The sequence below is a fragment of the Panthera tigris genome, chromosome D4 (assembly GCF_018350195.1).
Source record: "Panthera tigris isolate Pti1 chromosome D4, P.tigris_Pti1_mat1.1, whole genome shotgun sequence".
Lineage (NCBI taxonomy): Eukaryota > Metazoa > Chordata > Mammalia > Carnivora > Felidae > Panthera > Panthera tigris.
Window position 1 is genome coordinate 31,286,976 of NC_056672.1, and position 24,930 is coordinate 31,311,905.

At 44.3% G+C, this 24,930-nt stretch overlaps 1 long non-coding RNA gene across 1 annotated transcript in view; it reads left to right on the plus strand.

The window, feature by feature from the left end:
• The first annotated feature begins 6,169 nt into the window (after positions 1 to 6,169).
• The window catches only part of LOC122233230, a 51,117-nt gene continuing 32,356 nt past the window's right edge, over positions 6,170 to 24,930 (plus strand). The window contains exons 1-2 of the long non-coding RNA XR_006210749.1: positions 6,170 to 9,146; positions 17,664 to 17,818. This is a non-coding gene — a long non-coding RNA (uncharacterized LOC122233230). The remainder of the gene's footprint in view (positions 9,147 to 17,663; positions 17,819 to 24,930) is intronic.

Sequence of the window (24,930 nt, forward strand, 5' to 3'; positions counted from 1 at the left end):
GCATGCACAGATTGCCTGTTCTTCCAAGTGAGGGTGTCTCCATCTATGAGGGGTGGGAGTCAATGTGGCTACCCATTCCCACGATGACTGTAGCCTGCTTATCACTGAAGGCTCAGGGACAGGAGTGCTAGCTCTCCTCTCAGCTATCAGAATCTTAGAGGTCTGCATTGGCACAGGACCTGCCTGGAAACTCACCTCCAATCCATGGACATTGTGCACGGGACATCCCCAAGATGTTGGTGTGTGAATTGAGACCCAGTTAGAGAAGCAGCAATGGGTTAGTTATGACTTCCAAGCCAGTCAAAGCTCTGAATTCAAATGGGTATGGGTCAAATCGAGGAAGGACATAATCTATCTCCCATAACCTCTTCCCACACATGAGGCAGGAACGTCCCCTAACCTGTGGCCGAGCCTACCCACAAGTATTCGGCCTCAGCATCTTCACACACCCTAGGTTCGGCGATGGTCACATCATTCTGAAACCAAACTGAGATTGGCCCATTGCAATACCTATCTCACCATCCCAGGGATACCACCAGACTCACAAGCTGAAAGAAGGGAATGGCACTCTAAGTTAATGGCTCTGAATACACTCCATTCAGAACCTTATGCAAAAACAGGGTAATGAGTGGACATGGAGACACAGATGGCCAGAGTTGTTCCTCACACATGAGAAGTGGAGATGTTTGAGAATAAGTACCCAGCACAGTCTCCTATCAAGCTGGTTGTATCCAGAATAAGAAATGTCTGTGGGCTGAGGCAAAGGGAGCCCTCTGCAGGAATTTGGCTGGGAGTCCTGTATTCTGCATTTTAGGAGACAGAGATTTCTGGCAATATCTCTCCCTCCCACACGTTCTGTTGATGTCGACCCCAGGTTTGAGCTCTAGGTATTCGGTTCTGCTGGTTCTTACACACGAGTTTGGAACAAGGAAATCATTCCCTGTTCCTGGAAAAGGCTTCCCCTGTGCTGACCCTCTCCTTGTCCCGACTGCTCATGTGCAAAATGCTTCTCAGAATGAAGGCAATACACTCATCCAGGACAGTGAGACAAGCTGGTTCCCCTTCCCCTTCCGTACCACAGCAGGCCAATCATCAATCTTCCAGGGAATAAAGGCCAGCTTTCCTTTGTTAGCTCAGAGCCTGAGAGCTGTCACTGAGCACTGGAGCAGAGTGAGAGTTTGATGACTACCCAGGTGAGCTACCTGAGTTTCTGATAGCTCCCTAGCTCCTAAGGGAGGAAAAAAGAACCTGTCAGAAATGCAGCAAGGTGAAGGAAATGGGCACGAGGAGGGCCAAAGCTTGACGTACCCAGTGGGAATTGGGTTCCACTTGCAAAGAAGGAGTCCTACTTCTGTGCCCTGGGCCCAGGAGAAGGTCACTCCTGTGTCTGAGTTTCTCGCCCAACCGACACACAAACATTCTCTGCTGGGACACTTCCATTGGCCTGGGTCTCTGAATGACCACATACTTCTGGAACCCGATGAATTAATGAAGACGGAGCCCTGTGGCAAAATCCTTCCCACGGTCTCAAGGACTGGGTCAGAGTCCCAGGTGGAAGGCAGAAGATAGGTCCGTGAGACACTGACTCTGAACCGATCATGGAAAGAACCTTGTTTCTACAAGACAGCAAGGATTAGAGTTAGGTACAGAGTTAGGTACACGGCACTTTCCTCATAGTTACCTGCATAGGTTTTCCAACACTTGTTACATAGTGAAAAATCAAGCAGTGGAAAGATGGTTCCTGCACGATATTTCTCAGTGGTGAGTCTACACCAGTCCCCCATATTTTCTGCATAGGTTGGAAAGTCTTCTTACTGAAACAAGAAGTTATTTGAAGTAAGCTTTTCTCCACAAGATCATTTCACAGAACTGAGCACATGGCACTTTTCTTATAATGCCTCGCACAGGTTTTCAAACACGTCTAACTAAGGGAAACAAGAAGTTGGTTGAAAGTTTCCCCACAGTGGTTTTTCACAGAGTATATGCCCCTTTCCTTATTGGTTCCTGTAAAGGTTTTGGGAAACTTCTAACCCTGAAACAAGACGTTAGTGGACACACGGTTTTATTTCAAAGAGTTGAGCATATAGCATTCTCATTATACATTTAGGCCTAGAACTTCAAACACTTCTGACTTAGTGAAAGATGTTCGGTGAAAGAGGCTTTCCCGACCGGGTTGTTTCAGAGTTGAGTCTATGGCACTTTCGTTATCATTTTCCCACATAGTTTTTCAACCACGTCAGACCTAGGGAAAAGAAGTTAATTAACAAATGCTTGTTCCAAAGTGTGTTTTTGTTTTCCTCACAGAGATGAGCATAGGGAACTTTCCTGAATGTTGCCTGCTTAGGTTTTCAAACACCTCTCACCCAACGAAACACAATGTTTGTGTAAAAATGGTTTCTCCACAGTGTTGTTCATAAAACAGGGTTGGGTAGATGGCACTTGCCTTAGAGTTGGCTGCTTCCTTTTTCAAACACTGCTAGCTTAGTGAAACAAGACATTAGTCGAAAGGTGGTATCCCTGTTGCATTTTTTTCCACAGAGTCAAGGTCAGGTCACTTGTCCTCATAGTTCTCTGCCCCGTTTTTCAAAAACTTGTTAGTGAAACAAGGAACTAGTTGAAGGATGGCCCCTCCACAAAGTTATTTCATTGAATTGAGTGGATGGCACTTTATAGTTGCCAGGATAGGGTTTTCCAACATGTCTACCTTAGTGAAACAAGAGGTTGGTTGAAAGACGGTTTTGCCATAGCGCGTTTTCAGAATTAAGCATCCTTTCCTTCTAGTTCCCTGCAAAGCGTTTCCACCTCCACTCAGTTTGAAACCAGACCTTAATTGAAATATGTTTTCTCCATGGTTTTCCTTCAAGGAGTTCAGGGTCTGACACTGCCATTATACATATAGTCCTAGATGTTTAGCCACTTCCAACTCAGTGAAACAAGATGATGTTAGCTGAAAAGTGGTTTATCCAGTGTTTTTTCAGAGAGGTGAGTGTATGGAACTTTCCTGAATGTTCCCCGCATAAGTTTGCAAAAACCTCTCTCAAGGAAACACGATGTTAGTTTAACAATGGTTTCTCCACATTGTTAAATCTATGGCACTTGTCTTCGAGCTCACCACGTACATTTTCAAACGCTTCTGCAGTAGTGAAACAAAATTTTAGTTTGAAAATTTTTCTTCAGGGTGTGTTTTCACAGAGTTGAGTATATACACTTCCCTCATAGTTTCCGTCATAGGTTTTCAGACATTTATACTTCGTGAAACAAGAAATGAGTAGACAGGTGTTGCCCCCACAATATTTCATAGCAGTGAGTCAGTGCCATTGCCCAATATTTTCTGCATAGGTTTTCAAAGACTTCAAAGTGCTTGAAATAAAAAGTTGTTTGAAAGATGTTTTCCCCACATTACCTCACAGAACTGAGTACATGGACTTTCCTATAATTCCACACACAGGCTTTTTCAAACATGTGTAGCGAAGAAGTTGATTCAAATGAGAAGGTGGTTGAAAGACCTGATCACCAGTGTCATTTTCTTGGAGATCAACTTACTGAAACGTGATGTTTGTTGAATGATGGGTTCCCCCATCCCCCAGTTTGTTCCACAGAGTGCATATACAATTTTCGTCTATTATGTCACATTGACTTTCGAAATGCAGTCCATTCACAAGAAGTTATTTGAAAGACGGTTTCCGCATAGTGCTGTTGCACAGAGCTAAGTAGATGGCAATTTCCACATATCTCCCCGCATATGTTTTCAAACACTTCTGACACTGTGAAGGAAGCAGGTAGTAGAACGAAGCTTTCTCCACGGTGTCGATTCACAGAGAGGAGGTCATGGCACTTTCCTTACACTTACTTCTCCGCATGAGTCAAAGCCTTCTAATGTGCTGAAACAAGTGGTTGGTTGCAAGAGGTTTTCGCCACTGTTCTTTCTCAGAGTAATGTCCTTTCCTTCTAGTTCTCAGTGCAAGTTATCAAACACCTAACCTAGGGAACGAGGTTAGTTGAAAGGTGGTTTCCCCACACTATTTCACAAAGCCGAGTCTATGGTAGTTTCCTACAAGTCTCACCCTGTGAAACAAGATGGTTGAAAAACCGATTCCCCACTGTGTTTTTCCACAGAGTTAAGATTCTAACCCTGTGCTTACAGTTCTCTGTAAATACTTTCCAACACTTCTAACTTGGAAACGTCATTTGAAAGACGGTTTCTCGACAAGGTTTTAATTCAAAGAGATGGGCATACAGCACTCTCATTTTGCATTGAGGCCTAGATTTTCAACACCTCTAACTTTGCGAACTAAGACTTTATTTGAAAGGTCGTTTTTCCACTATTCTTTTTCACAGAGTTGAAGACAACTCACTGTCCTCATAGTTCCATGCATAGTTTCAAACATTGATAGTGAATTAAGGGATTGGATTCCTCCAGATTTTTTTTTACAGAGTTGAATACAAGGCACTTTCCTTATAGTTCCCAAGACAGGTTAACATAGTGAAACAAGGAGTTGGTTGAAAGATGGTTTCTAGGTAGTGTTTTATCTTTTTCAGAATTAAGTATATGGCTTACAGTAATATATAAAGGATTTCAAATCCCTTTCATTTTGAAAGCAGATGTTTGTTGAAATAAGGTTGTCTCTCAATTTGAAACAAGATGTTTCTTGAAACAGGGTTTCTCTGCTGTTTTAATTCAAGAGGTTGAGTGGGACTTATACATTTAGGCTTAGATTTTCAAAAACTTCTGACTTAGAGAAAGAAGATGTGTGTTGAAAGAGGCTTTACCAACTGTGTTTTTTCAGAACTGAGTCTAGGATACTTTGTAATTTCTTGCATAGAGTTTCAAACCCTTTAAACCTGAGCAAGAAGTTAATTGACAAATGAGTTTTCCAAAGTGTCCTTTTTTCTCAGAGATGAGTATAGGGAACTTGCATTAGTGTTCCCTTCTCAGTTTTCCAACAATTCTCACTCAATGAAGCAGGAAGTTGACAAGCCAGTTCCCCACCGTGTTGTTTTTAAAACAGAGTTGAGTAGATGGCACTTGCCTTAGAGTTCGCCCGTACTGTTTCAAACACTTCTCAATGAAACAAGTTTCTAGAGCAAGGTGGTTTCTCCACGGGTTTTCTCACAAAGTGGAGAAAATGTCACTGCTTATGTCCCAGCATAGGTTTCCAAACAATTACTAGTGAAAAAAAAGACATCTTTGAAAGATGGTTCCTCTATAATATTTCACCGAGTTGAGTACAAGGCATTTCCTTACAGTTGCCAGGACACGTTTTCCTATAGGTCTAACCATAGTGAACCAAGTTGCCTGAAAGACTGTTTCGCAAAAACATTTCTTCAGAATGAAGCTTAAGGCGTTTGGTTATAGTACCCTGTAAAAGGTTTGAAACACCACACATGAGAAACAAGATGTCAGCTGCAAGATGCTTTTTCCATGGTGTGGCCTCAAGTAGTTGAGTGCACGTCACTGTAATTATATATTTAAGCCTAGAATTTCCATCACTTCTAACTGTGAAAGAAGATGTGGATATACAGTTTGTCCACGGTGTTTTTTCACAGAGTTGAGTATATGGGCATTTAAAAGATAGTGGCCCGGATAGCCATCCAGGCATTAGTTACTTAGTGAAAAAAAATATAGTTGAAAGATGGTTCCCCACAATGTTATTTCACAAAGATGAGACTAAACCATTCTTGCTATTTTCTGTGTACGTTTTGAAAGAGTACAAAGTTCGTGAAAAGGGATATTTAAGAGACGCATTCAACAGAGTTATTTCACCGAAATGAGTATATGGCACATACTCATAATTGATGCAAATGTTTTCAAAGTCAATTAATTAGGGAAAACTTATGCCAGTAAGAGATAATTTCAAAATGGTGTTGTTGACAAAGATAAGTAAAATGGCACTTTCTGCATAGGCTACGTAAGGTTTTCGAACACTTTAAAAAAATGAAACAATTTTAACGGACGGATTACTGTCCCACAGTGTTTTCTAGAATTGAGAGTATGCCACTAACAATATAGGCACCGCGTCGGTAAAAAATGAATGCCGGGCTTATGCGGCAAGTGCCATACCCTCGCCTCTGGAAACAGCACTGGGGTCTCACAGTCTTCCCAACTAATAAGTCTATCAAGGTTTCGCTGCGAACTGTTTTCAAACGTGGGCAGGGCCTACACGGTAAAAGTGCCGAATCCTCACCTCTGCGAAACAACAGCGGGGAACCATCTTTCAAGGCTCGCCTCATTTCGTTGCGTTAGAAGGCTTTGAAAAATCGCTATGGGTCCAATGTTGACCGTGCCGTAGTACATAATAGACTCTGTCCGACTGCACTCCGCAGAAACCACCTTTCCGCTACCATCTCGCATGGTATGCACACCTAGGCAGGAACCATCTGGAAAGTGACACGTGCTCGACCCAGTGAGAGAATACGCGGGAGGGAGCATCTCGCAACCAGCATCACGGTTCGCTAACTTCGAAGGGTGTGAATACGAACGCGGGGCCTAGGCACATAGTGCCACAGACTCCAGCCTGGGAAAGAACCCTGTGGGGAAACCATCCTCCAACAAACCTGTCATCTCACTAAGTTAGACTTTGTGAAAAACTCTGGAGGGCCTGTGCCGATAGGGCCATAGGCTCTGTCGAACTGCACTTTGCAGAAACAAACCCCTTTTCAACTACCGTCTCGCATCACGAAGTTGGAAATGTTGGAAAAGCTAGGCGGGGCCTCTGTGGACAGTGTCAAATCCTCAAAGCTGGGAAACAACACCTGCTTGCACTGTGGTGGAGCCGTCTTTCAACGCACATTCTGCTTTCGCTGTTATAAGTGTTTGAAAACCTAGGAGAAGGCGATGAGGCAAGTGCCATAAACTCAACTCTCTGAAACCACACGGTCGTGAGAAAATTCTTTCCAGGAGCGTCTGGTCTCACCAAGTGAGACAATTTGGAAAGCCTATGCGGGGCTTACACGCTGAGCGCCATAGACTCCATTCTGCGGTGCGACACTGCGGGGAACCCATCATTCCGCAGACACGTCGTTTGGGGTAAGTCGCAAGTGTTGGCAAAACTATGCAGGGCCTGTGCCCGTAGTGCCGTACCCTTTGTCAAACTGCACTTGGCGGAAACCATTTTTCCAGGAACACCTTGTATCACGAGGTGAGGAGCGTCTGAAAACCTCAACCATGCGGGGGCGTGTGTGGGAAGGGCCATACCTCGAATCTCTGAAACCACATGGCGGTGAAGCCCTCTTTCAACGACCCTGTGCTTTCGCTGAATGAAATTAAAAGTGTTCGAAAACTCCCAGGGCCTATGGGGGGTGGGGGTAGGGGTGAGGAAGTGGCAGGATCGCTCAACTCTGTGGTACAACACTGTGGGGAAAACATCTCTCAGGTAACTGCATCTCTTTGCACTCAGTGAGAATAGTTGGAAGACAAAGGTAGGGCCCACAACGAGAGTTCCTCTGTGCCAGCTGCATGAACCACTTCGTGGAGAGCACCTTTCCCCTAACATCTCGTTTCCCAAAGCTAGACGTGGCCTGAAACCTACGCAGGGCCTACACGGAAAGTGGCCTGTGCCCGAACTCTGTGGAACAACAGGGTGGTGAAGCCATCCTTCAAGGAACATCAGGTTTCACTACGTTAGACGTGTGTGGAAACACCTGCGGAAAACTGTGGGGAAAGGGACATAATACGCGCGACCGTGTGGAAACAAGTATCGTGGAGAAACTCTCTTTTGACTGAAATCTGGTTTCACGATGGTACAGGCGATTGAAAACGGACGCGGGGCCGATGGGGAAAGTGCCACGTACTCAACTCTCTCAAGCAACACGGTGCGGAATCCATGGTTTCAACTAACTTCTCGTTTCACCAAGTTGGTCCTGTTTGTGAAGGCCTGCGAGGAACTCGGAGGGAAGCGCCATCTACTCCAGTCTGCGACACACCAGGGTGGTGACACCAGCGTGTCACTAGTCTGTGACGTCACGAACCCAGAAGGGCTTGAAACACCAGGCAGGGCGGAAAGGGTGGAAAGGGTCACATACGCTCAACTCTGCGAATCGACGCTGCGGGGTGACCATCCTCCTTCCACTCGCACCTTGGTTCACTAAGTTACGAGCGTTTGAGATGCCTGCGGGTGCTCCACGGCAAGGGCCGTATACTCAACTCTGTGAGACACCGGGGAACTACCTTTCAACGATCGACTTGCTTCATTAGGTTAGAAGTGTCTGAAAACGAACGCAGGCCCTATGCGGAAAGGGCCTTGTCCTCAGCTCTGTGAGACAACCCTTGGAGTGCGACGGTCTTTCATCTAACATCTCCTTTCACAGTTACAAGTGTTTGAGCACCTGTGGGGGCAGCTGCACGGAAAGGGCCATGTACTCAACTCTTGGAAACAACACGGCTGCTTACACATCCTTCGACTCACAGCTGGTTTGGCTGACGCGTGTCTGAAAACCATGCGGGGGGCCCCTGAGGAAAGTGCCGTAGAGTCAATCAACTCTGTGAGACGACACGGTGTGTGTGTATGGGAGGGGGGACGGGGGGAGAGGGTGGAGGAGGAAGGGGGAGAGGGACCATCTTTCAACTCAGACATTGTTTCCGGAAGTCAGAAATGCTGGAAAGGAAATGCAGGGTCTACATGGAAAGCGCCATGTACCCAACACAACGGACGCGGTCGGGAAGCCATCTTTCCACAGTCACCTCGTGTCAGTTAAAAGTGTCTGAAAACCTATGGCGAGGCCTAGCGGGAAACATGCCCCATACTGAACTCTGTGACACAGCACTGTGGGGAGGCCGTCTGGTTCAAGTACCGTCTGGTTTCGCTCTGCCGAATACGTTTGAAGACTCTGCAGGGCGTATGCGGAGCGGGCCAGCTACTCAACTCTGTGAAACGGCAGAGTGGTGAAACCGTCATTCAACTACCCTGAGTTTCCACTAATTTAGGAGGGCTGGAACATCCTTGCGGGGCCGAAGCATAAGGTGCCCTATACTCACCTCCGAGGAACAACACGGTGGGATCACCGTCTTTCGAGTAACGTCTTGTTTCACTCACTTTGAAGCGTCTGAAACCCAATGCCGGCAACCCTGGGGACAAAGTGGCACATACCCGACTCTGAAAGATCACTGTGGAGAAACCATCTTCCCGGCTAACGTCTGGTTCCCCCAGGTGAGAGATGTTCGTTTGACAATGTACGGGGGGCCGATGTGGAATGTGCCACGTACTCAACTCTCTTATGGAACACAGTACATGCACACCATATATACTCTGCACCCTCACCAAATAGATACCACAGACACATTTCCATCACAATTTCACCACACACATTGTACATACCTCACATGCAACATATATACAATACTCACTTTCATAGATACCGCACACAGGACACCCAACATATAAACTACAACACATATTCACCAGAATATCACAGCACCCATATTACACCTATACCAGACACACACCCTTACCACATACACCAATCGTTATGATACATATAACAATGCATATACACAACACACATATGCCATACATACTGCATATATAGTATTATCTCACATATGACATGCCTGTACAAACACAGTATGCACAGAATACATAGGGCACACATACCATACATATCCCACACACACAAACAGTATACACGTCACACCATAACCACCCATATGGCACGCACTCACATATACCAATATACCGCATTCACAGGAGAGGTCCACCACACACACATATATCACACATACCACACACACACAGTCACACAAAAACACACCAGAAGAACCTTACAGATATACGCATATGCCACACACATACAACACACCCCACTCACATAAACCACACAGAAAGACAATTTAGGCACAGGCTGAACATACTCTATGTGTACACAACCACACATTACATATACACCATAAATATACCACAGAAAGCATACACAGACACACACCACACACACTTTGTATATACCACAGACACACCACACATGCATACCTGCACATTTACATCAGAAACAACTACACATACAGCAAACATGTGACACACAAACCAAATATACCACAGTTCACACACATCACACAACATACACACCACAGTACACCATGCACAAAATATACACGTCACACAAACACTACACACTTTGCACAGCCATCTCACACACACAACACATAGGCTGTGCATATAGTACATACACCATTCCCTCAACACACAAAAACACATAACTCCACACTTTCCACACACACACCACACCCTTACCACACACACCACATAACACTCATATAACCACATACACATCATGCAAACACTTCAAACATGCATTGTATATACCACACACAAAACACATACCACAAACACCTACCACACAGATACCAAGCACTCACGCACTACATGTACCACCTATAATCCAAAAGCACCCAACATAAACCTCACAGCACACTAAACATGCACCACAAACACACCACACAATACCAAACACACACCACTCAAACAGCACAGGTGTAACACAGATTTGCACTCCACATACACATTGTTAAACCACACACAGCATTCATATGCCCCACCCCGTGAAAATACACACCATGCACACCTAACATGTTCATTAGAATTATACTGCACTCACAAAAGCACACAACACAGTGCACATAAATCACACCTAATCCATACATGCACAAAACATACAGTTCACATGAAAACACTAGACACATACCACACAACTGCCACAAATATGCCATACGCACCAATGTCCACACATCAAAAACAGACACAGTACAAATTCCACACATACACCAAAAACATACTACACACAGAAACTTGACATGCACATCACAAATACACTATACATATACAACACTTACACCACATGTTAACCACCCATATAACACACACCACACATACACACATCAAACACGTACCACATATAAGCCACAACACAGGCACACATATACCAACCATACAAATATCACACAACACACAAACCAAGCACGCTACAAACACCAAAGATAGACACCACACATGTACCACATACAGAATCCACCTAACCCAGATGTAATACTGGTACCACACACAAACCACACCAACACACATATGACACACACAGATGTATGCCACTCAGGCAACAGAGTTACACCACAAACACCACACACTGATTATAAACCATACACACCACACACTGATTATAAATTATACACACAACATATTCAACATGATTTTACCACACACACACATTGCACACATACACCATACCTAGTCCACACATATACAACACATATACACATGGCAACAAGGGCCAGGAGTACCCAACAACTACAGCTCAACCATTGCTGTTTCTATCCACTGATGGGCAAAATGGGGGAATACAGACAGAGCCAGGGATTTCAGGCTCCTATTGCTGGAAGAATTGCAGGCCAATTGCTAACAGGACTCCCAGGTGTAGCTTGTAGAGTGCTCCCCTTGCTAAAGTTCACAGGCTTTTCTTATTCATGAGACAGCCATCCTGCTAGGAGATTGTTCTGGGTACTTCATTCTCAACATTCTCCCATTAACATCTCTAGGGAAGAATTCTAGCCACCCATTTTTTCCCTTTACACATTGTCTTCTTTAGGAAACAGCATTCTGCATAGAATCCATTCAGACTCAGTGTCTCAGAGTAATAATCTCTGCTTCCAATCTTGGAGTCTGGTGGTACCCTTGTGTCTGTGATATACGTTCTGCATTGGGCCCTTATCAGTTTGATTTCATACCTAGGTGGACATAGAGAGGCCTAGGGCATCTGAAGTTACCCAAAGGAGAATGTTAGGATATAGGCTAGTACAGAGGTCTGGGGAGGGTGCCAGCATTCTGCATGGGGTAAGAAGAAGTGAAGATAGTATCTCCTTCCTGGATTTAGCCCATGCCAAATAGGAAAAACCTTGGCCCCCCATGTACTCTTTCCACTACTGTTGTTGTTTTCCTATGTCACCATTCACATTCCTAGATCATGGGGCTGTCACTTAGATATCCCAGGTCCAAGCGTCATAGATGACTTACCAGTCAGTTCCTGGGCCCAGTGAGAGCTCAGTGTCTGATATTCCTAAGTAAATCCCACCTCCTGGCACTTAAACAGCCAGAGTAATCTTAGTGAATGGAAGCCGGTTTGCTTCCACCCATAGCTGATTTGTGAAGCATTAAACCTGATGATCAGAAAGTTTGTGTAGGCACAGTATCCTCTAGGAACTATTCTGCATACTACCAGTCTCTTGAGTGAAGACCACACCAAGGCTGCATACCAAACATGTGACCATAGTCCAGGAGCACCTACCTATTACTGCTACACCTCTGCTGCCCCTGTCGATGGGATGGCAGAAAAGACATCCAAAACCAGGTCTTACCCTATGTATTTGAAGGAACAATGGAAGCCTCATGATTACAATGCTTCAGGTGTGGCCTTGAGAGAGGTCCCTTTACCAAAGTCCATGGCTGTTTCTAATTCTTGAGACAACTTGCTAAAAGATTGCACTAGTCACTTCATTCACTACAGTCTCCCATTGCCATCTCTAATGACTAACTCTAGCACACTATCATTTTGAACCCCTTTGCTCTAGTTTCAAAGGAGTTTCTCCCTGGAGTTCATTCTGAGTGTATCAGCAGAATATCCTCTGCTCTCAAGTGGAGAGTGTGGTGAATTCCTTGTGAGTGTGCAATGGGTTTTGTAACAGGACCATCCCTTCATTTGGTTTCAAAAGTATATAGACATCCAGAGGCCTGGGTGATTTGAAGATGCCCAGTGGAGAATGTTTGTATGTCTGCTGGGCCAGAGGTTGCAGGAGAGAGCTGGCTTCATGGGCTGAGAAGAAATGAAGTGAGACATTTCCTTTCCAGATTAATCTTATCCCATTTGGAGTGTCGAGTTTTGGTCCTTCTCCAAGCCATTTCATTCCCATGTTTGTGTTTTGAAATAAATTTTTGTTCACCCATAGGGCCACAGAACTCTCACTCAACTGACACCCTGGGGGCCACAGACTCCCACTCTGGTCCTGTGCTCAGTGAGAGCTTTCAGGCTCTCATTTAACAAAAGAAAAATGGCCTTTAGTCCCTGAGTGGTGACCTGCTATGGTATGGAAGGTGAAGGGGAGCCAAACTACCTCGAACAACTGGATGATTGAGTTGCCTTCATTCTGAATAGCAGACAGTTTTCACGTAGGCAGTATGGGCCAGAGGTGGTTCAGCATGGGGAATGCCCTTTCCAGGAACAGGGAACAATGTCCTTGTTCCAGATGCTTGAGCAATAGCCAGCAGAACCCAAGAGCTACATCTCAAACACTGCTACCTCCATCAACTGATAGAAATTTTGGGAGGGACAAAGTCAGAAATCTCTAGCTCCTCAAGAAAGAACGCAGGCTTCTTGTTGACAGGGCTCCCAGGTGTAGTCATTCAGAGACTGCCTTTGCCTACACCCAGGCATTTCTTATTCTGGACACAACCAGGTTGATAGGAGACTGTGATGGGTACTTTATTTTCAACATTTTCCACATCTCATGTGTGAGGAATAACTCTGGTAGTCTTTGTCTCTATGTCCAGCAATTAACCTGTTTTTTAAATAAGTTTCCAAATGGTATCTATTGAAAGCCAGTGTCTTGTAATATCCCCTTCTTCTGTTTGGGAGTCTGAGTCTGCTGTTGTCCTTGTGATGGTGAAATATGTATTGTAATGCGCCACTCTCAATTAAGAACCAGAATTATATGTAACCATACCCAAACCTAGGATGTGTGAAGGTGCCCAGGGACAATGCTTATGGGTAGGCTCAGCCAGAGGTTAGGGCTGGATCCTGCCTCATGTGTGAGAAGAGGGTAGGGAAGATAGGTATCTCATACCTCGATTTTATCCATGCCCATTGGAATGCAGAGCTTTGACTGGCCTGGAAGTCATTCCTATCCCATTGCTGCTATTCTAACTTGGTCTCAGTTCACACACCAAGACCATGGGACTGTGCCATACACAACCAAGGTACAAGGATTGGAGGTGAGTTCCCAAGGCTTGTCCTGAACCAATGCAGGCCTCTAAGTGTCTGATATCCGAGAGGACCTCTAACACTCCTGTCCCTGAGCCCTCAGTGTTTGGCAGTCTACAATGATCCTGGTAATGGGTAGCCACATGGACTCCTACCCCTAATTAATGGAGATACCCTCATTAAGAAGGACAGTCGATCTGTACATGTGCAGTATGCTCCATGATCTGATCAACACACAAAAAGCCTTTTGAAAAAATACTGCACCAAGGCCTCATTCCCACATCTTGGTCATCACATGGAAGTCATCTTCATAACTCAGAGTCACTGCTGCTCCTATCTACTGAGAAGGTGGGCAGAAAGGCACCAAAAGCCAGTTTCCTTCAGCTTTTTCTGGGTGCACATGAGATGGCCCACATCTATGAAATTTGGCCTGAGATCTTGTGGGACTTACCCCACGTGCCATTGCCAGTGTGCTGGATCAGAATCCTGGGGGCTGATTCAGATTTAGTGGAGTAGGTGTGTTCCCAGCTATCCAAAATCCACAAAAGACCTTCCAGGCCTCCTTCAAATTCCGTGATTGGGGCTCAGTATGGTGTCCTACCTCTTGTTCATTGTCCGTGTGAGATGGTGCCCAAGATGTCACAAGTTTGGGGCTGAGCCCTCAGGAGATTTGCCTGAGGGTTACACCAGATGTGTCAAGATAGAAGCCAGCCAGTCGAATCAGTGGGGTGGGTGTGCTCCCACTGACTTTAAGACTGGAAAGGCCTTCTGCACCTTGTTGCCTTACACTAACAAGGCTAGATTAGGAAGGTCTGGCTCTTGCCAGGTGGGTACCTCTGATATGGTGCCCCAGATCTCCATGGTTTGGCCTGAGATCTCGAGGGATTTACACCTGTGTCAGGCATGCCTGGTGAGTGAAATGAAAAGCCAGGTGGTTGACTCAATGGAGCGGGTGTGTTCCCCACAGGTGTGAAGATAGAAAAGGATTTCTGGACCTCATGTGCCCCTGTGAAATAGGCTTGACAAAAAACTTCAGTCTTAACTGTGCCCCCAAGATGTCACCCAAGATCTCTGTGGTCTGGCCTAAGATTTCTCAAGATTTGCCACTGGTTCGAGTGAGCTATTTCCAAATGCAATCCAGGCTGCCTTTCAAGGGAGCACGGGTGTTCCCTGTGGTCACTCATCTGTTGAAAAGGCCTTGTGGGCCATTTTGACTACCAGGAAACAGGCGCAGCCTCATAAGGAGTTCCAGCACTTGAATACTTGCACAGAAGGTGCCAGAGATCTCATGATATTTGACCCTAGATCACAGGAGGTTTGTCAGAATGGAAACCAGGCTGTGTTTCAGGGGATCAGGGGTACTCCCATCATTCCTGAATCCACGGAACAGCAATTTCAGGGCTTTTTCATCTCCAAGAACAAGGCTCACCAGGAAATTCCAGCACTTGCCAGGTGCCCAACAGACACAAGGAGGCAGTGATATTGTGAGTTTTGTCCAACATCTTGCAACATTTGCCCCTGGGTTACACGAAGTGTGAAAAAATGAAAGCCAGGCTGTATTTCAGGGAAGCAAGGGTATTCCTGACAATCCAGAATCAGCGAAAAGGAATTCAGGGTCTCTATTGCCTCCAGGAATGAGCCTCCGCATGGCTGTTCTGGGTCTTCCCAGATACCCGCCAGTTGGCTCCCTAGATCTTGAAAGGTTTGGAATAAAACCTCGCAAAATTTGACCCTGGGTAGGCAAGCTTCTTCCAACAGGAATCCTGGCTGCCTTTCAGGGGAGCACGGGTATCCCCCATGGTACCTCATTTGCTGAAAATGCCTTGCAGGCCATTTTCACCTACAGAAAACATGATCAGCTAGCGAGTTCCAGTGCTTGCTGGGTATCTGCCAGAGGGAACTGGAGATCTGCCAAGATTTGCCCCTGGATCCTGGGAGATGTGCCCAAATGGAAGCCAGGCTGCCTTTCAAGAACGCAGTAGTCACGATCTTCCTGAAAGACTGGAAAAGTAATTCAGGACCAGGAACCTCGGCTACAGCTCTTCTGCTGTGGCCTGGTGTCCTCTTGGCGCCCTAAATCTCGCGAGATGTGGACTGGGGTCTCACAAGATTTACCACAGGGTCACAGAGAGGTTTGTCAAAATGGGAGCCAGGCTGAGTTTCGTGGGAGCAGGGGCTTCCCAAACCATCTCAAATCTGCAGAAAAAATGCCGCAAAGGGCAATCTTGCCTCCGGGAAGGAGGCTCTGCTAGGGAGTTCTGGCTCTTGCTGAGTGCACGCTACATGTTGGCCAAGGTCTCGCAAGATGTGGCTCAAGATCCCGTGTGTTTGACCCCTGGCACGTGATTTGTGCATGGAAATGGAAGTTAGGCTGGCGTTTCAGGAAAGCGGCCATGTTTCCGACGGTCCCACTTCGCGGAAAATGAATTCCGGGCCTTTTTCACCTCCAGGCAAGAGCCTCGGCTAGGGAATTCCTGTTCTTGGTGGGGGCCTGCCCGATGGGTGCCAGAGATGTCAGGATATTTGGCCTGACAAATAGCTATATTTAGCCCTGGGTCCCGCGTGCACCATCGAGGTTTGTCAAAACAGAAGGCAGGCTGTGTTTAGGTGGGGAGCAGGACTATTTTCTTCCTTAAGAAAAAATATAGAAACCTCTTGGGTTTGGCTGTTTTGCCTTCCTTTCCCATCAGTATACAGAAGTAGCAGTGATTCAGAGGTGCATGCCAGTTCTCCCAGGTAATGATCAAGTACTTGGGACAGGGCCCCGATACATTAGTCTCTAAAAAGGTCTTTCTGCTCTAAAAATGTCCTGGGGCATATGTAACAAGCACAAGCTTTATGCTCCTCAGCCTGAAGGCATCTCAGTCAGCCAGGAAGGGAGGCAAGCTTGCTACACATCACTCCTTACACCATCTGGGAAAGCACAATGTGGTCAGGAACCAGAGGGACATTGTTTTTTGGGTGTGGTTATCACAAACTGGTTGCTCTAACTAGCAAAAAAACAGAGGGAGAACTAGTCAGCAATCCCTGGGTGTTGGCTATGTGAGTGACAACTGCATTACCTGTGAATGTGAATGAACATAGAAAAACAACAAGGCAATGGGAATGGCTCAAGGAAAGCCAAAGTTATACATTTCAAATGGGAATGGTATAATCCAGTAAATGAGGTCTGTAATGTCATTTCCCCTTACCCCAGAAATGTCATCTGCTCATAACCTCTGGCTGATTCTACACACAGACATTCTCTGCTGGGTAACTTCAAATGCCCTAGCTCTCAGATGTCAACATAGTTTTGCAGCCAAGTAACAAACAGGAAGTCCTGTGGCCCATACCATCCCATAGTTCAAAGGACTTGCCCCTTTACCAAGTTTAACAGAGAATGTTGTTCTAAGACCCTGGCTCTGAAAGGGCCGAAAGGAGAACCACCTATAAAAAAAGACAAAGGGGATGCAATTTGATACATGGAGGGTCAAATATCTTCATGAGATAAGAATACGATAATGCTGAGAATGAAGTGAGTAGTACAGTCAGAAGCCCAGTTAGCTTAAGACCATTATTCTTCCTTTACAAACAGTGGGAAAGCTTCTGACATTGACTTTTCACCCTACCTTGATAGAAGGGTAGCAGGTTGTTTCTCCCACCTGATGAAGTTTTTAGAAACAGTCTTTGGTGCCATATTCCTTTAAAAAAGATCTTTTTGTTCTAAATAGATTGTGGAGCATAGTGGGCATGTGCCAACATCCTGTTCTTCAGAATGAAATCATTTCAATCAGCCATAAAAGAAAGGCAAGCTGGTTCACTTTACTGAACTTACATCAGCTATCAAAACCAAGCATCCAAGGACAAGAGGACCATCTTTCCTTTGGTATATCAAACACTAGTTGCTCTCACTTTGCACAGAACCAAAATGGGAATTTTCCATCAATATCTGGGTGTTTTCTGTGTGAGTGACCGCCCATTACTATTAACATGACCCAAGACCTAATTAAAAATACATCAAGGTATTGGAAATGGATAAAAGGATTGCTAAAGTTCTACACTTTAAATTGGATTTGAATAAATTTGGGAATGACATGTACAGTTTTGTTTATCCTTGACCAAGAAATTTGGCCAGATCTTTCTCAAAACCTTTCTCTGAGCCTACACAGAAATATCTGCTGGGCACCTTCAGGTGTCCTGGGCCTCCTGATGTCAACATAGATCTGAAGCAAAATAATGGGTGGCCTTGTGAGCCAAATACCCCCACAGTCACAAAGATTCAGCCAGACTCCCCAGTTTAAAGCAGAGATGATTGCTTTGAGGCACTTGTTCTAAGAGGTCCCCTTGAAGAACCTAGTTTGTAAAAAGAGCAAAAGGATGGAAATGATACAGGGTGGGCAATATTATTTATCAGAGATGAGAATGGAATAATGTGTGTGGTTTACATGTGTTTTATACATGTGCTTCATGTATGGTACATGTGTGTTATTTGGTGTAGGTGTGGGGGTATCTGAGTAAATGTGGGGTGTATGTGTGGTATCCATTGTATGTGATGTGTGTGTGTTGTGTTTGTATTGTCTATTGTATCTGTGATCTGTGTTGTGTGCATGTGTTTATTTTATGTGTGATGTGTGTGTGGTGTATGTTTAGTGAGTTTTTGTGGTATGTGTGTGTCATATATGTATTGTGTTTGTGATGTATGTGTAGTAAATGTGTCACGTATTTATGGTGTGAACGTGGTGTGCTTATGGTGTATGAGTGGATTGTGTTGTTTATGTGTGAGTGTATGTAGTGCTTGTTTTGTATACTGAAGTATGTGTGGTGTGCATTGTGTGTTTTGTTGTCTGTGTGGTGTGTGTTGTGTGATGCATGTGTGTTGTATGTGAGGTGTGTGTGTGATGGAGGTTCCCTGAGTATGGTGACAGTTTGATGTGTGTATGCGGTGTATGTTTGGTTTGTGTGTGGTGTTTGTGCGTTAGCATGGTATATGTGTGAATGTGTAGTATATGTGTAGCATATTTGTTTCTGTCATTTACGTGGTGTTTATGTTGTATGTTTGCTGTCACCGTAATAAATATGTTGAGTGTGTTGAGTGTGTGTGGTTTATTTGTGGTTTGTGTGTTCAGTATATGTGTGTGTAGGGTGATGCATGTGCATTGGTAGTGTTTCTGTGAGTGTGTGATATAAGTGTAGTGTTTGTTTGCAATGTATGTGTGGTGTGTGTATAATGTTTATGGTGTGCCTGTTTGTATGTGTTTGGTATCTGCTGCATGTGTGATGCCTGTGTGATTTATGTGTGTGTATCTTATATGTGTTGTCTGTGTAGTGTATGTGTGATGTATTTGTGTTGTGTTTGTGATGTGTATGTGTTTGTAGTATATGTTTTTTGTGTGTGCATTATGTGTGAGTTTTTTAAGTGTTGTATGTGTGAGTTATGTGTGGTAAATGTAATTATCATCTTTGGTATGAATGTGGTGTATGTGTGTGAGGTACATTACATGGGTGTGTGATGTGTGTGTGCTGTGGGTGGTATTTTTATGCTGTATGATAATGGGCATGTGGTATACATTGTGTGTATATTATATGTGGAGTGTGTATGGCGTATGTTTTCTATGTTCTGTATTTCTGCTACACATGTGTGGTGAGTGGTGTGTATATGTGGTGATTGTGTGGAGTATGTGTGTTATGTGTGTACCCTGCAGTTGTGGTGTGCATGTTGTATGTGTGCTGTGGCAGTTATAGGTGTAATGTGTGAGTGTGGCATATATATGTGTGTTTTGTTTATGAATTGTGTATATGGTGTATGTCTAGTATGAGGGTGATATATGTGTGGTGTGCGTGTGGCATATGTGTTTGTCGCATCGGGGTGTTTATGTGATGTATTTCTGTTATGTATGTGGTATATGTGTTGTTTGTTTGGTGAAAGTGTGTGTATTTGTTGCTGGTGTGTGAGGTAAGTGTGATAGGTGTCTCATGTATTTGTGGTCTATGTGTAATATGTGTGTGGCATATACATGTGTAAGTGTGTTGTAGGCATGTTGTCTGGTGTATGTATGGTTTTTATGTGGAATATGTGTGTTGTATGTATGGTTTAAGTGAAGGGGGTGTTGTGTTCATGGTGTATGTTTGGTGTGTATGTGTAGTGTATATGTGTGAGATGTATTTGTGTGTTGTGTTTCAGTTGATTGGTGTGTGTGCAATGTTTTGTGGTATAAGTGTGTTCTGTGTGTTTTATGTATGGTGTGAATGTTTTATGTATGTAGTGTATATGGGGTGTATTTGTTATGTGTAATGAATGTGTAGTATATACAATGTGTGTGTGTGGCATATATGTGGTGTGTGGGATATATGTGTTGTGACTGCTGTATTTGTGTGGTGTGTATTTTGTATATGTGTACTATATGTGTAGTATATGTGTATTTTGTGGTGTATGTGTGTGGGTGGTGAATGTGTGAATGTGTGGTTTATGCATGGTGTCCATGTTTGCTCTATGCAGTGTGTGGGTTGTGTGTGTGTCCATTGCATGTGTGTTGTGTTTGGTGTATATCTGTATATCTGTGTTGTATTTGTGTTGTGTGATTGGTGTATGTGTAATGTGCATTTTTATGTTGTATATGGGTTAGTGTATATTGTATTGAATGTTTATTGTGTGTATGTGTATTGCAGAAATTGTTTTGTGTATTTTAAGAGTAGTAGGTATCTGTTCTATGTGTGCTATAATGTGTATTCTGTGTTTGTGTATGGCATATTTGTGTGCAAGTTTGGTGCATGCATGGTATGTGCATTATTTGTAGGCTATGTGTGTGGTGTATTGTGGTATGTATTTTTGTGGTATATGTGTGCTGAGTATGGTGTATGTGTGGGGTGGTTTTGTGAGGTATATGTGTTGTGTTTGGGTGATGTATGTGAGGGGGTGTGATATTGTATGTGTGGTGTGTATGAGGTGTATATGTGGAATGCTTTTGTATATGTTTAAAGTGTGTGTGTTATATGTGTGGTGGGTTTTTATTTTGTAGTGTGGTGTCTTTTTGTATTGAGTATGTTTGGGTGTGTGTGTTGTATGTCTTTTTGTGTGGTATATGTGTTGTATATGTGGTGTGTGTGTGGTTTATGTGGTTTCAGTTTGTCTTGTGTATGTGTTATATATTTCATGCACGTGTTGTGTTTCTGGTGTATGTGTAGAAAATGTGACACATATGTGTTGTGTGAATGTGGTGTATGTGTCATATACTGATGTGTGTGGGTTCTTTGTGCAGTGATTGTGTTGTGTATTGTAGTTCGTGTGTTGTGTGTTGTGTGGAGGATAAGTAGGTAGGGCTGGAACATTCCTGGATTGGGGAAACCTGGGAAAATGTGGGAAAACCTCGGGTCTCACAAAGTCCCCCTTGATGTCACCATGTAAACATTCAAGATGCCTCCCTAATAATTCCAGTCTGTCTGCATCTTAGATGTTGTGGGCATAACACCAGATCACAGAAAGAGGGACTAATGGACCAGACCAGCCCATTATTCACACTAAATTAGAGGTGCAAGAAGCAGGGGAGATGGATATGTGCAGAAAAGCAAAGTGCAGAGGAACCAGTCCTTCTGAACACTCAGACAGTCTCCCTGGGATGTTTGTCAGGTTTTGGATACTTAAGGGAAGTCTGTGTCCTGTTCCCCCCAAAAAATAGCCACTTCTTTCCTGTTGCCAGGTCTCAGGTGACCTAGGGACAAATCTCAGGAGATCTAAAGCTAAATCTCATGGGAACATGGCAAGAGGAGCAAATGCCTAGCTTAGTCTCCTTTGTGCTGGTTAAGTAGGAAGGCCTGGGATATTATTGTATTGGGGACACCTGGGAACACCTAATGTCCCACAAATGCTCCCTGACACCACCACACCAGCACAAAGACACAAAGTATCTCACACATATTTCCTGCCTCTCTCAGCATCCTGGGTAGAGTAACAAGAGACTACTGAAATAAGGATTAATGGTTTGGGTGGCCGGTTATTCACCCTAAACTAAAGTTGACAGTAACAGTAGGGGAAGGGTGTGGGGAGAAACAAGTGCACAGAGGCGGGCTCCTTTAAACACACAGGCAGTCTCTGTTTTTTTGTTCCATGCTTTGGAATCTTCAGAGCAACATGAGTCTGTCCTTCCCCCAAAGAAAGCTCCAACTTCTTCCTTGAGACCTGATCTCACATGATGAATGGCCCAATCTCATGAGATCTACAGCAAAATCTTGCAGTCTCAAGCCAAAGTTCATGGAAACTCAGCACTAGGAGAAACTCCTTAGCTTACCACCTTTTGTGCATGATAAGTAGGTAGGGCTCGGACATTCCTGTTACTCATGCTAAAGTAGAGGTGATAGCAACAGGAGATCAGGGGGTGGGAGACGCAAAGTGCACAGGAACTGGCTCCACTGAACACACAGGCAGGCTGCCATTTATCCTTCCAGGCTTAGGAAACTTCAAGACAGTCTCTGTCCTGCCCTTAAGGAAAACAGCCACCTATTTTCTGACAGATCTCACATGATCTAGGTGCAAGTCATGTGAGATCAAAGGACAAATATTGCAAGATCTCAGACCAAACACTGCAGAAAGGATGCTAGATCCTAGATGTGTTTTGGTCTGGTTGTTGAAAGAAGCTTGATAGATTAGAGAAAAAAAGGGAAAGATAAGAAAAGAAGAAAAAATAGGGAAAAAAGGAAACCATTTGAAAATTTGAAAAATGAATGCAAAATAGAATAAAATTAAATGATAAAGTAAAATATAATTTTAAAAATTTACAAAAAATAAAAATAAAAATTTATAAAAAAGTAAAAATTATAGTAGAAAAACTTAAAGAAAAATCTTTTTAATAAAAATGGAAAATAAAAGTAAATTTTTTCTCTTTCTGTATTCAAGAAAAAGAAAAAAATTGAATAAATGGACCAGCAAACAGAATGAAATACGACTGATATTACATTTGGTTTCCTGTAGAAGTCAAACTATGAAGCACTTTATAGTCTGTACACCAAGCAGATGGAGAGACGTGATGTTCATCAAGAGTGCAGTTGGCCCAGTTGGGTGCAGCTTAGTATAATAGCAATCAGACAACACAAGGTAATGCTGGCTTCATAGAAAGAGTTTGGAAGTTTTCCTTCCATTACCTTGATTTCAAAACCAAAGACCCTAATAAAAAGGAGAGCTATAGACCAATATCCCTGATGAACATGGATGCGAAAATCCTCAACAAGATATTAGCCAAACGGATCCAACAATACGTTAAAAAAATTATTCACCACAACCAACTAGTATTTATACTTGGGATGCAGGGCTGGTTCAATATCTGCGAAACAATGTGGTACATCACATCAATAAAAGAAAGGACAAGAACCACATGATCCTCTCAATAGATGCAGAGAAATCATTTGATGAAATACAGCATCCTTTCTTGATAAAAACCCTCAAGAAAGTAGGGATAGAAGGATCATACCTCGAAATCATAAAACCCGTATATGAAAGACCCAACTCTAATATCCTCAATGGGGAAAAACTGAGAGCTTTCCCCCTAAGGTCAGGAACAAGACAGAGATGTCCACTCTCTCCACTGTTCTACATAGTATTGGAAGTCTTAGCAGCTCTGTTTTCCACTAGATGGTACTGCTTAGCTTACTGGGGTGGATAGTTGTGGCACTTGCAGGTGTTTTTGTGCATGCATGGGAGGGGTGAAAATGGCATCACCCAGCTACCCAGTCTCTGGTATTGGAATTCTGTGCTCTCCCCGACCAGCAATGAAGCACACCTCCTTTGACTCCAGCTTCCATCCACTCCCTGCTTTTACACTGTCCATGACCAAGCCATCAGGGTGCCAGATGGCACCTCCCTCCTGAGTTTTATCTCAGATGTGTCTGTGTTTCCCAACCCCTTACTTCTGAGAGGGGACCCACTCAGAACTTCTGGGGGAGGGTCTCACTGAGCAATGGCCGGGTGCCTGCCCACCCCCAGGAACATTTGTAGGACTGTGCTGCTGCTGATGCCCAGAGACTGTGGCTAGGTGCCAGCCCACCCCAGAAGTTCACGCAGTCATGTAGCAGCAGGATTTCAGGGTTTATGGAAAATCACAACACGCATCTGTCTCCAGGCTTCCCCCTTAATGTCTTTGTTCCAGCACCAGTGAATGTGGTTTTCTCCAGGGTCCACTGGGACCTTTGCCTGTGGGGCGGCCGCACATCTTCTATCAAATGTCCTTCCAGCAGGGGAACCACCTCTCCCCATTTGGCCCAAAGACCCCTTGGACATCGCTGTTTGCTCCGGGTTTCGCCTTTCCCACCAGAGTACCGCCAGGTATCAGTCTGTGGAGTTTCAGACTCTGCACCCCCCCCCCCAGTTTATAGAGTCTTAATGGAGTTTAAACCCTCTCCTTTTCTCCTTTATCCCTTTTTTGTTCAGTTCCTGCAGCTGTTTCCACTTTTCCACTTTCTTTTCAGCTGCTTAAGGGGGGGAGGTGCTTTTCCCATACTCTCCCCCATCTCAGTCCTCTCTCAGCAAGCAAAAACAGCTCCCTGCCCCCCGCAGCTTCTCTCTCTCCCAGTTCACCTCTCCATGCCATATATCTGCTGAGTTCTGTAGTTCAGGTTGTGCATATTGTGTTAATCCTCAAATCAGTTTTCTAGGGGTGCAGGATGGTTTAGTGTTGATCTGACTGCATTTCAGGGATGAGAGATACAAAAAAAACAAACAAAACTTCCATACTGTTCTGCCATCTTGGCCCCTCCAGCCCATTCATTTTCTATTTATTTGGTACATGTTTACAGTACTGCACCTGTAATACTGAAGGGCAGGAAGTATGAGCAAGGCACTTCATGTGTTAGTGCTGTTGCCATCTGCATGTGTTTGTGGGAACCTGGTTGTTACCAGGAGTCCCCAGTCCAGAAATGTACCAGCACCCCATATTTACCCTACACAAATGAGGGTAGGCTAGGGAGTTCCTATTCCTGCTGGGTTCCCAGGATATGTGTCCTGAGATCTCATGC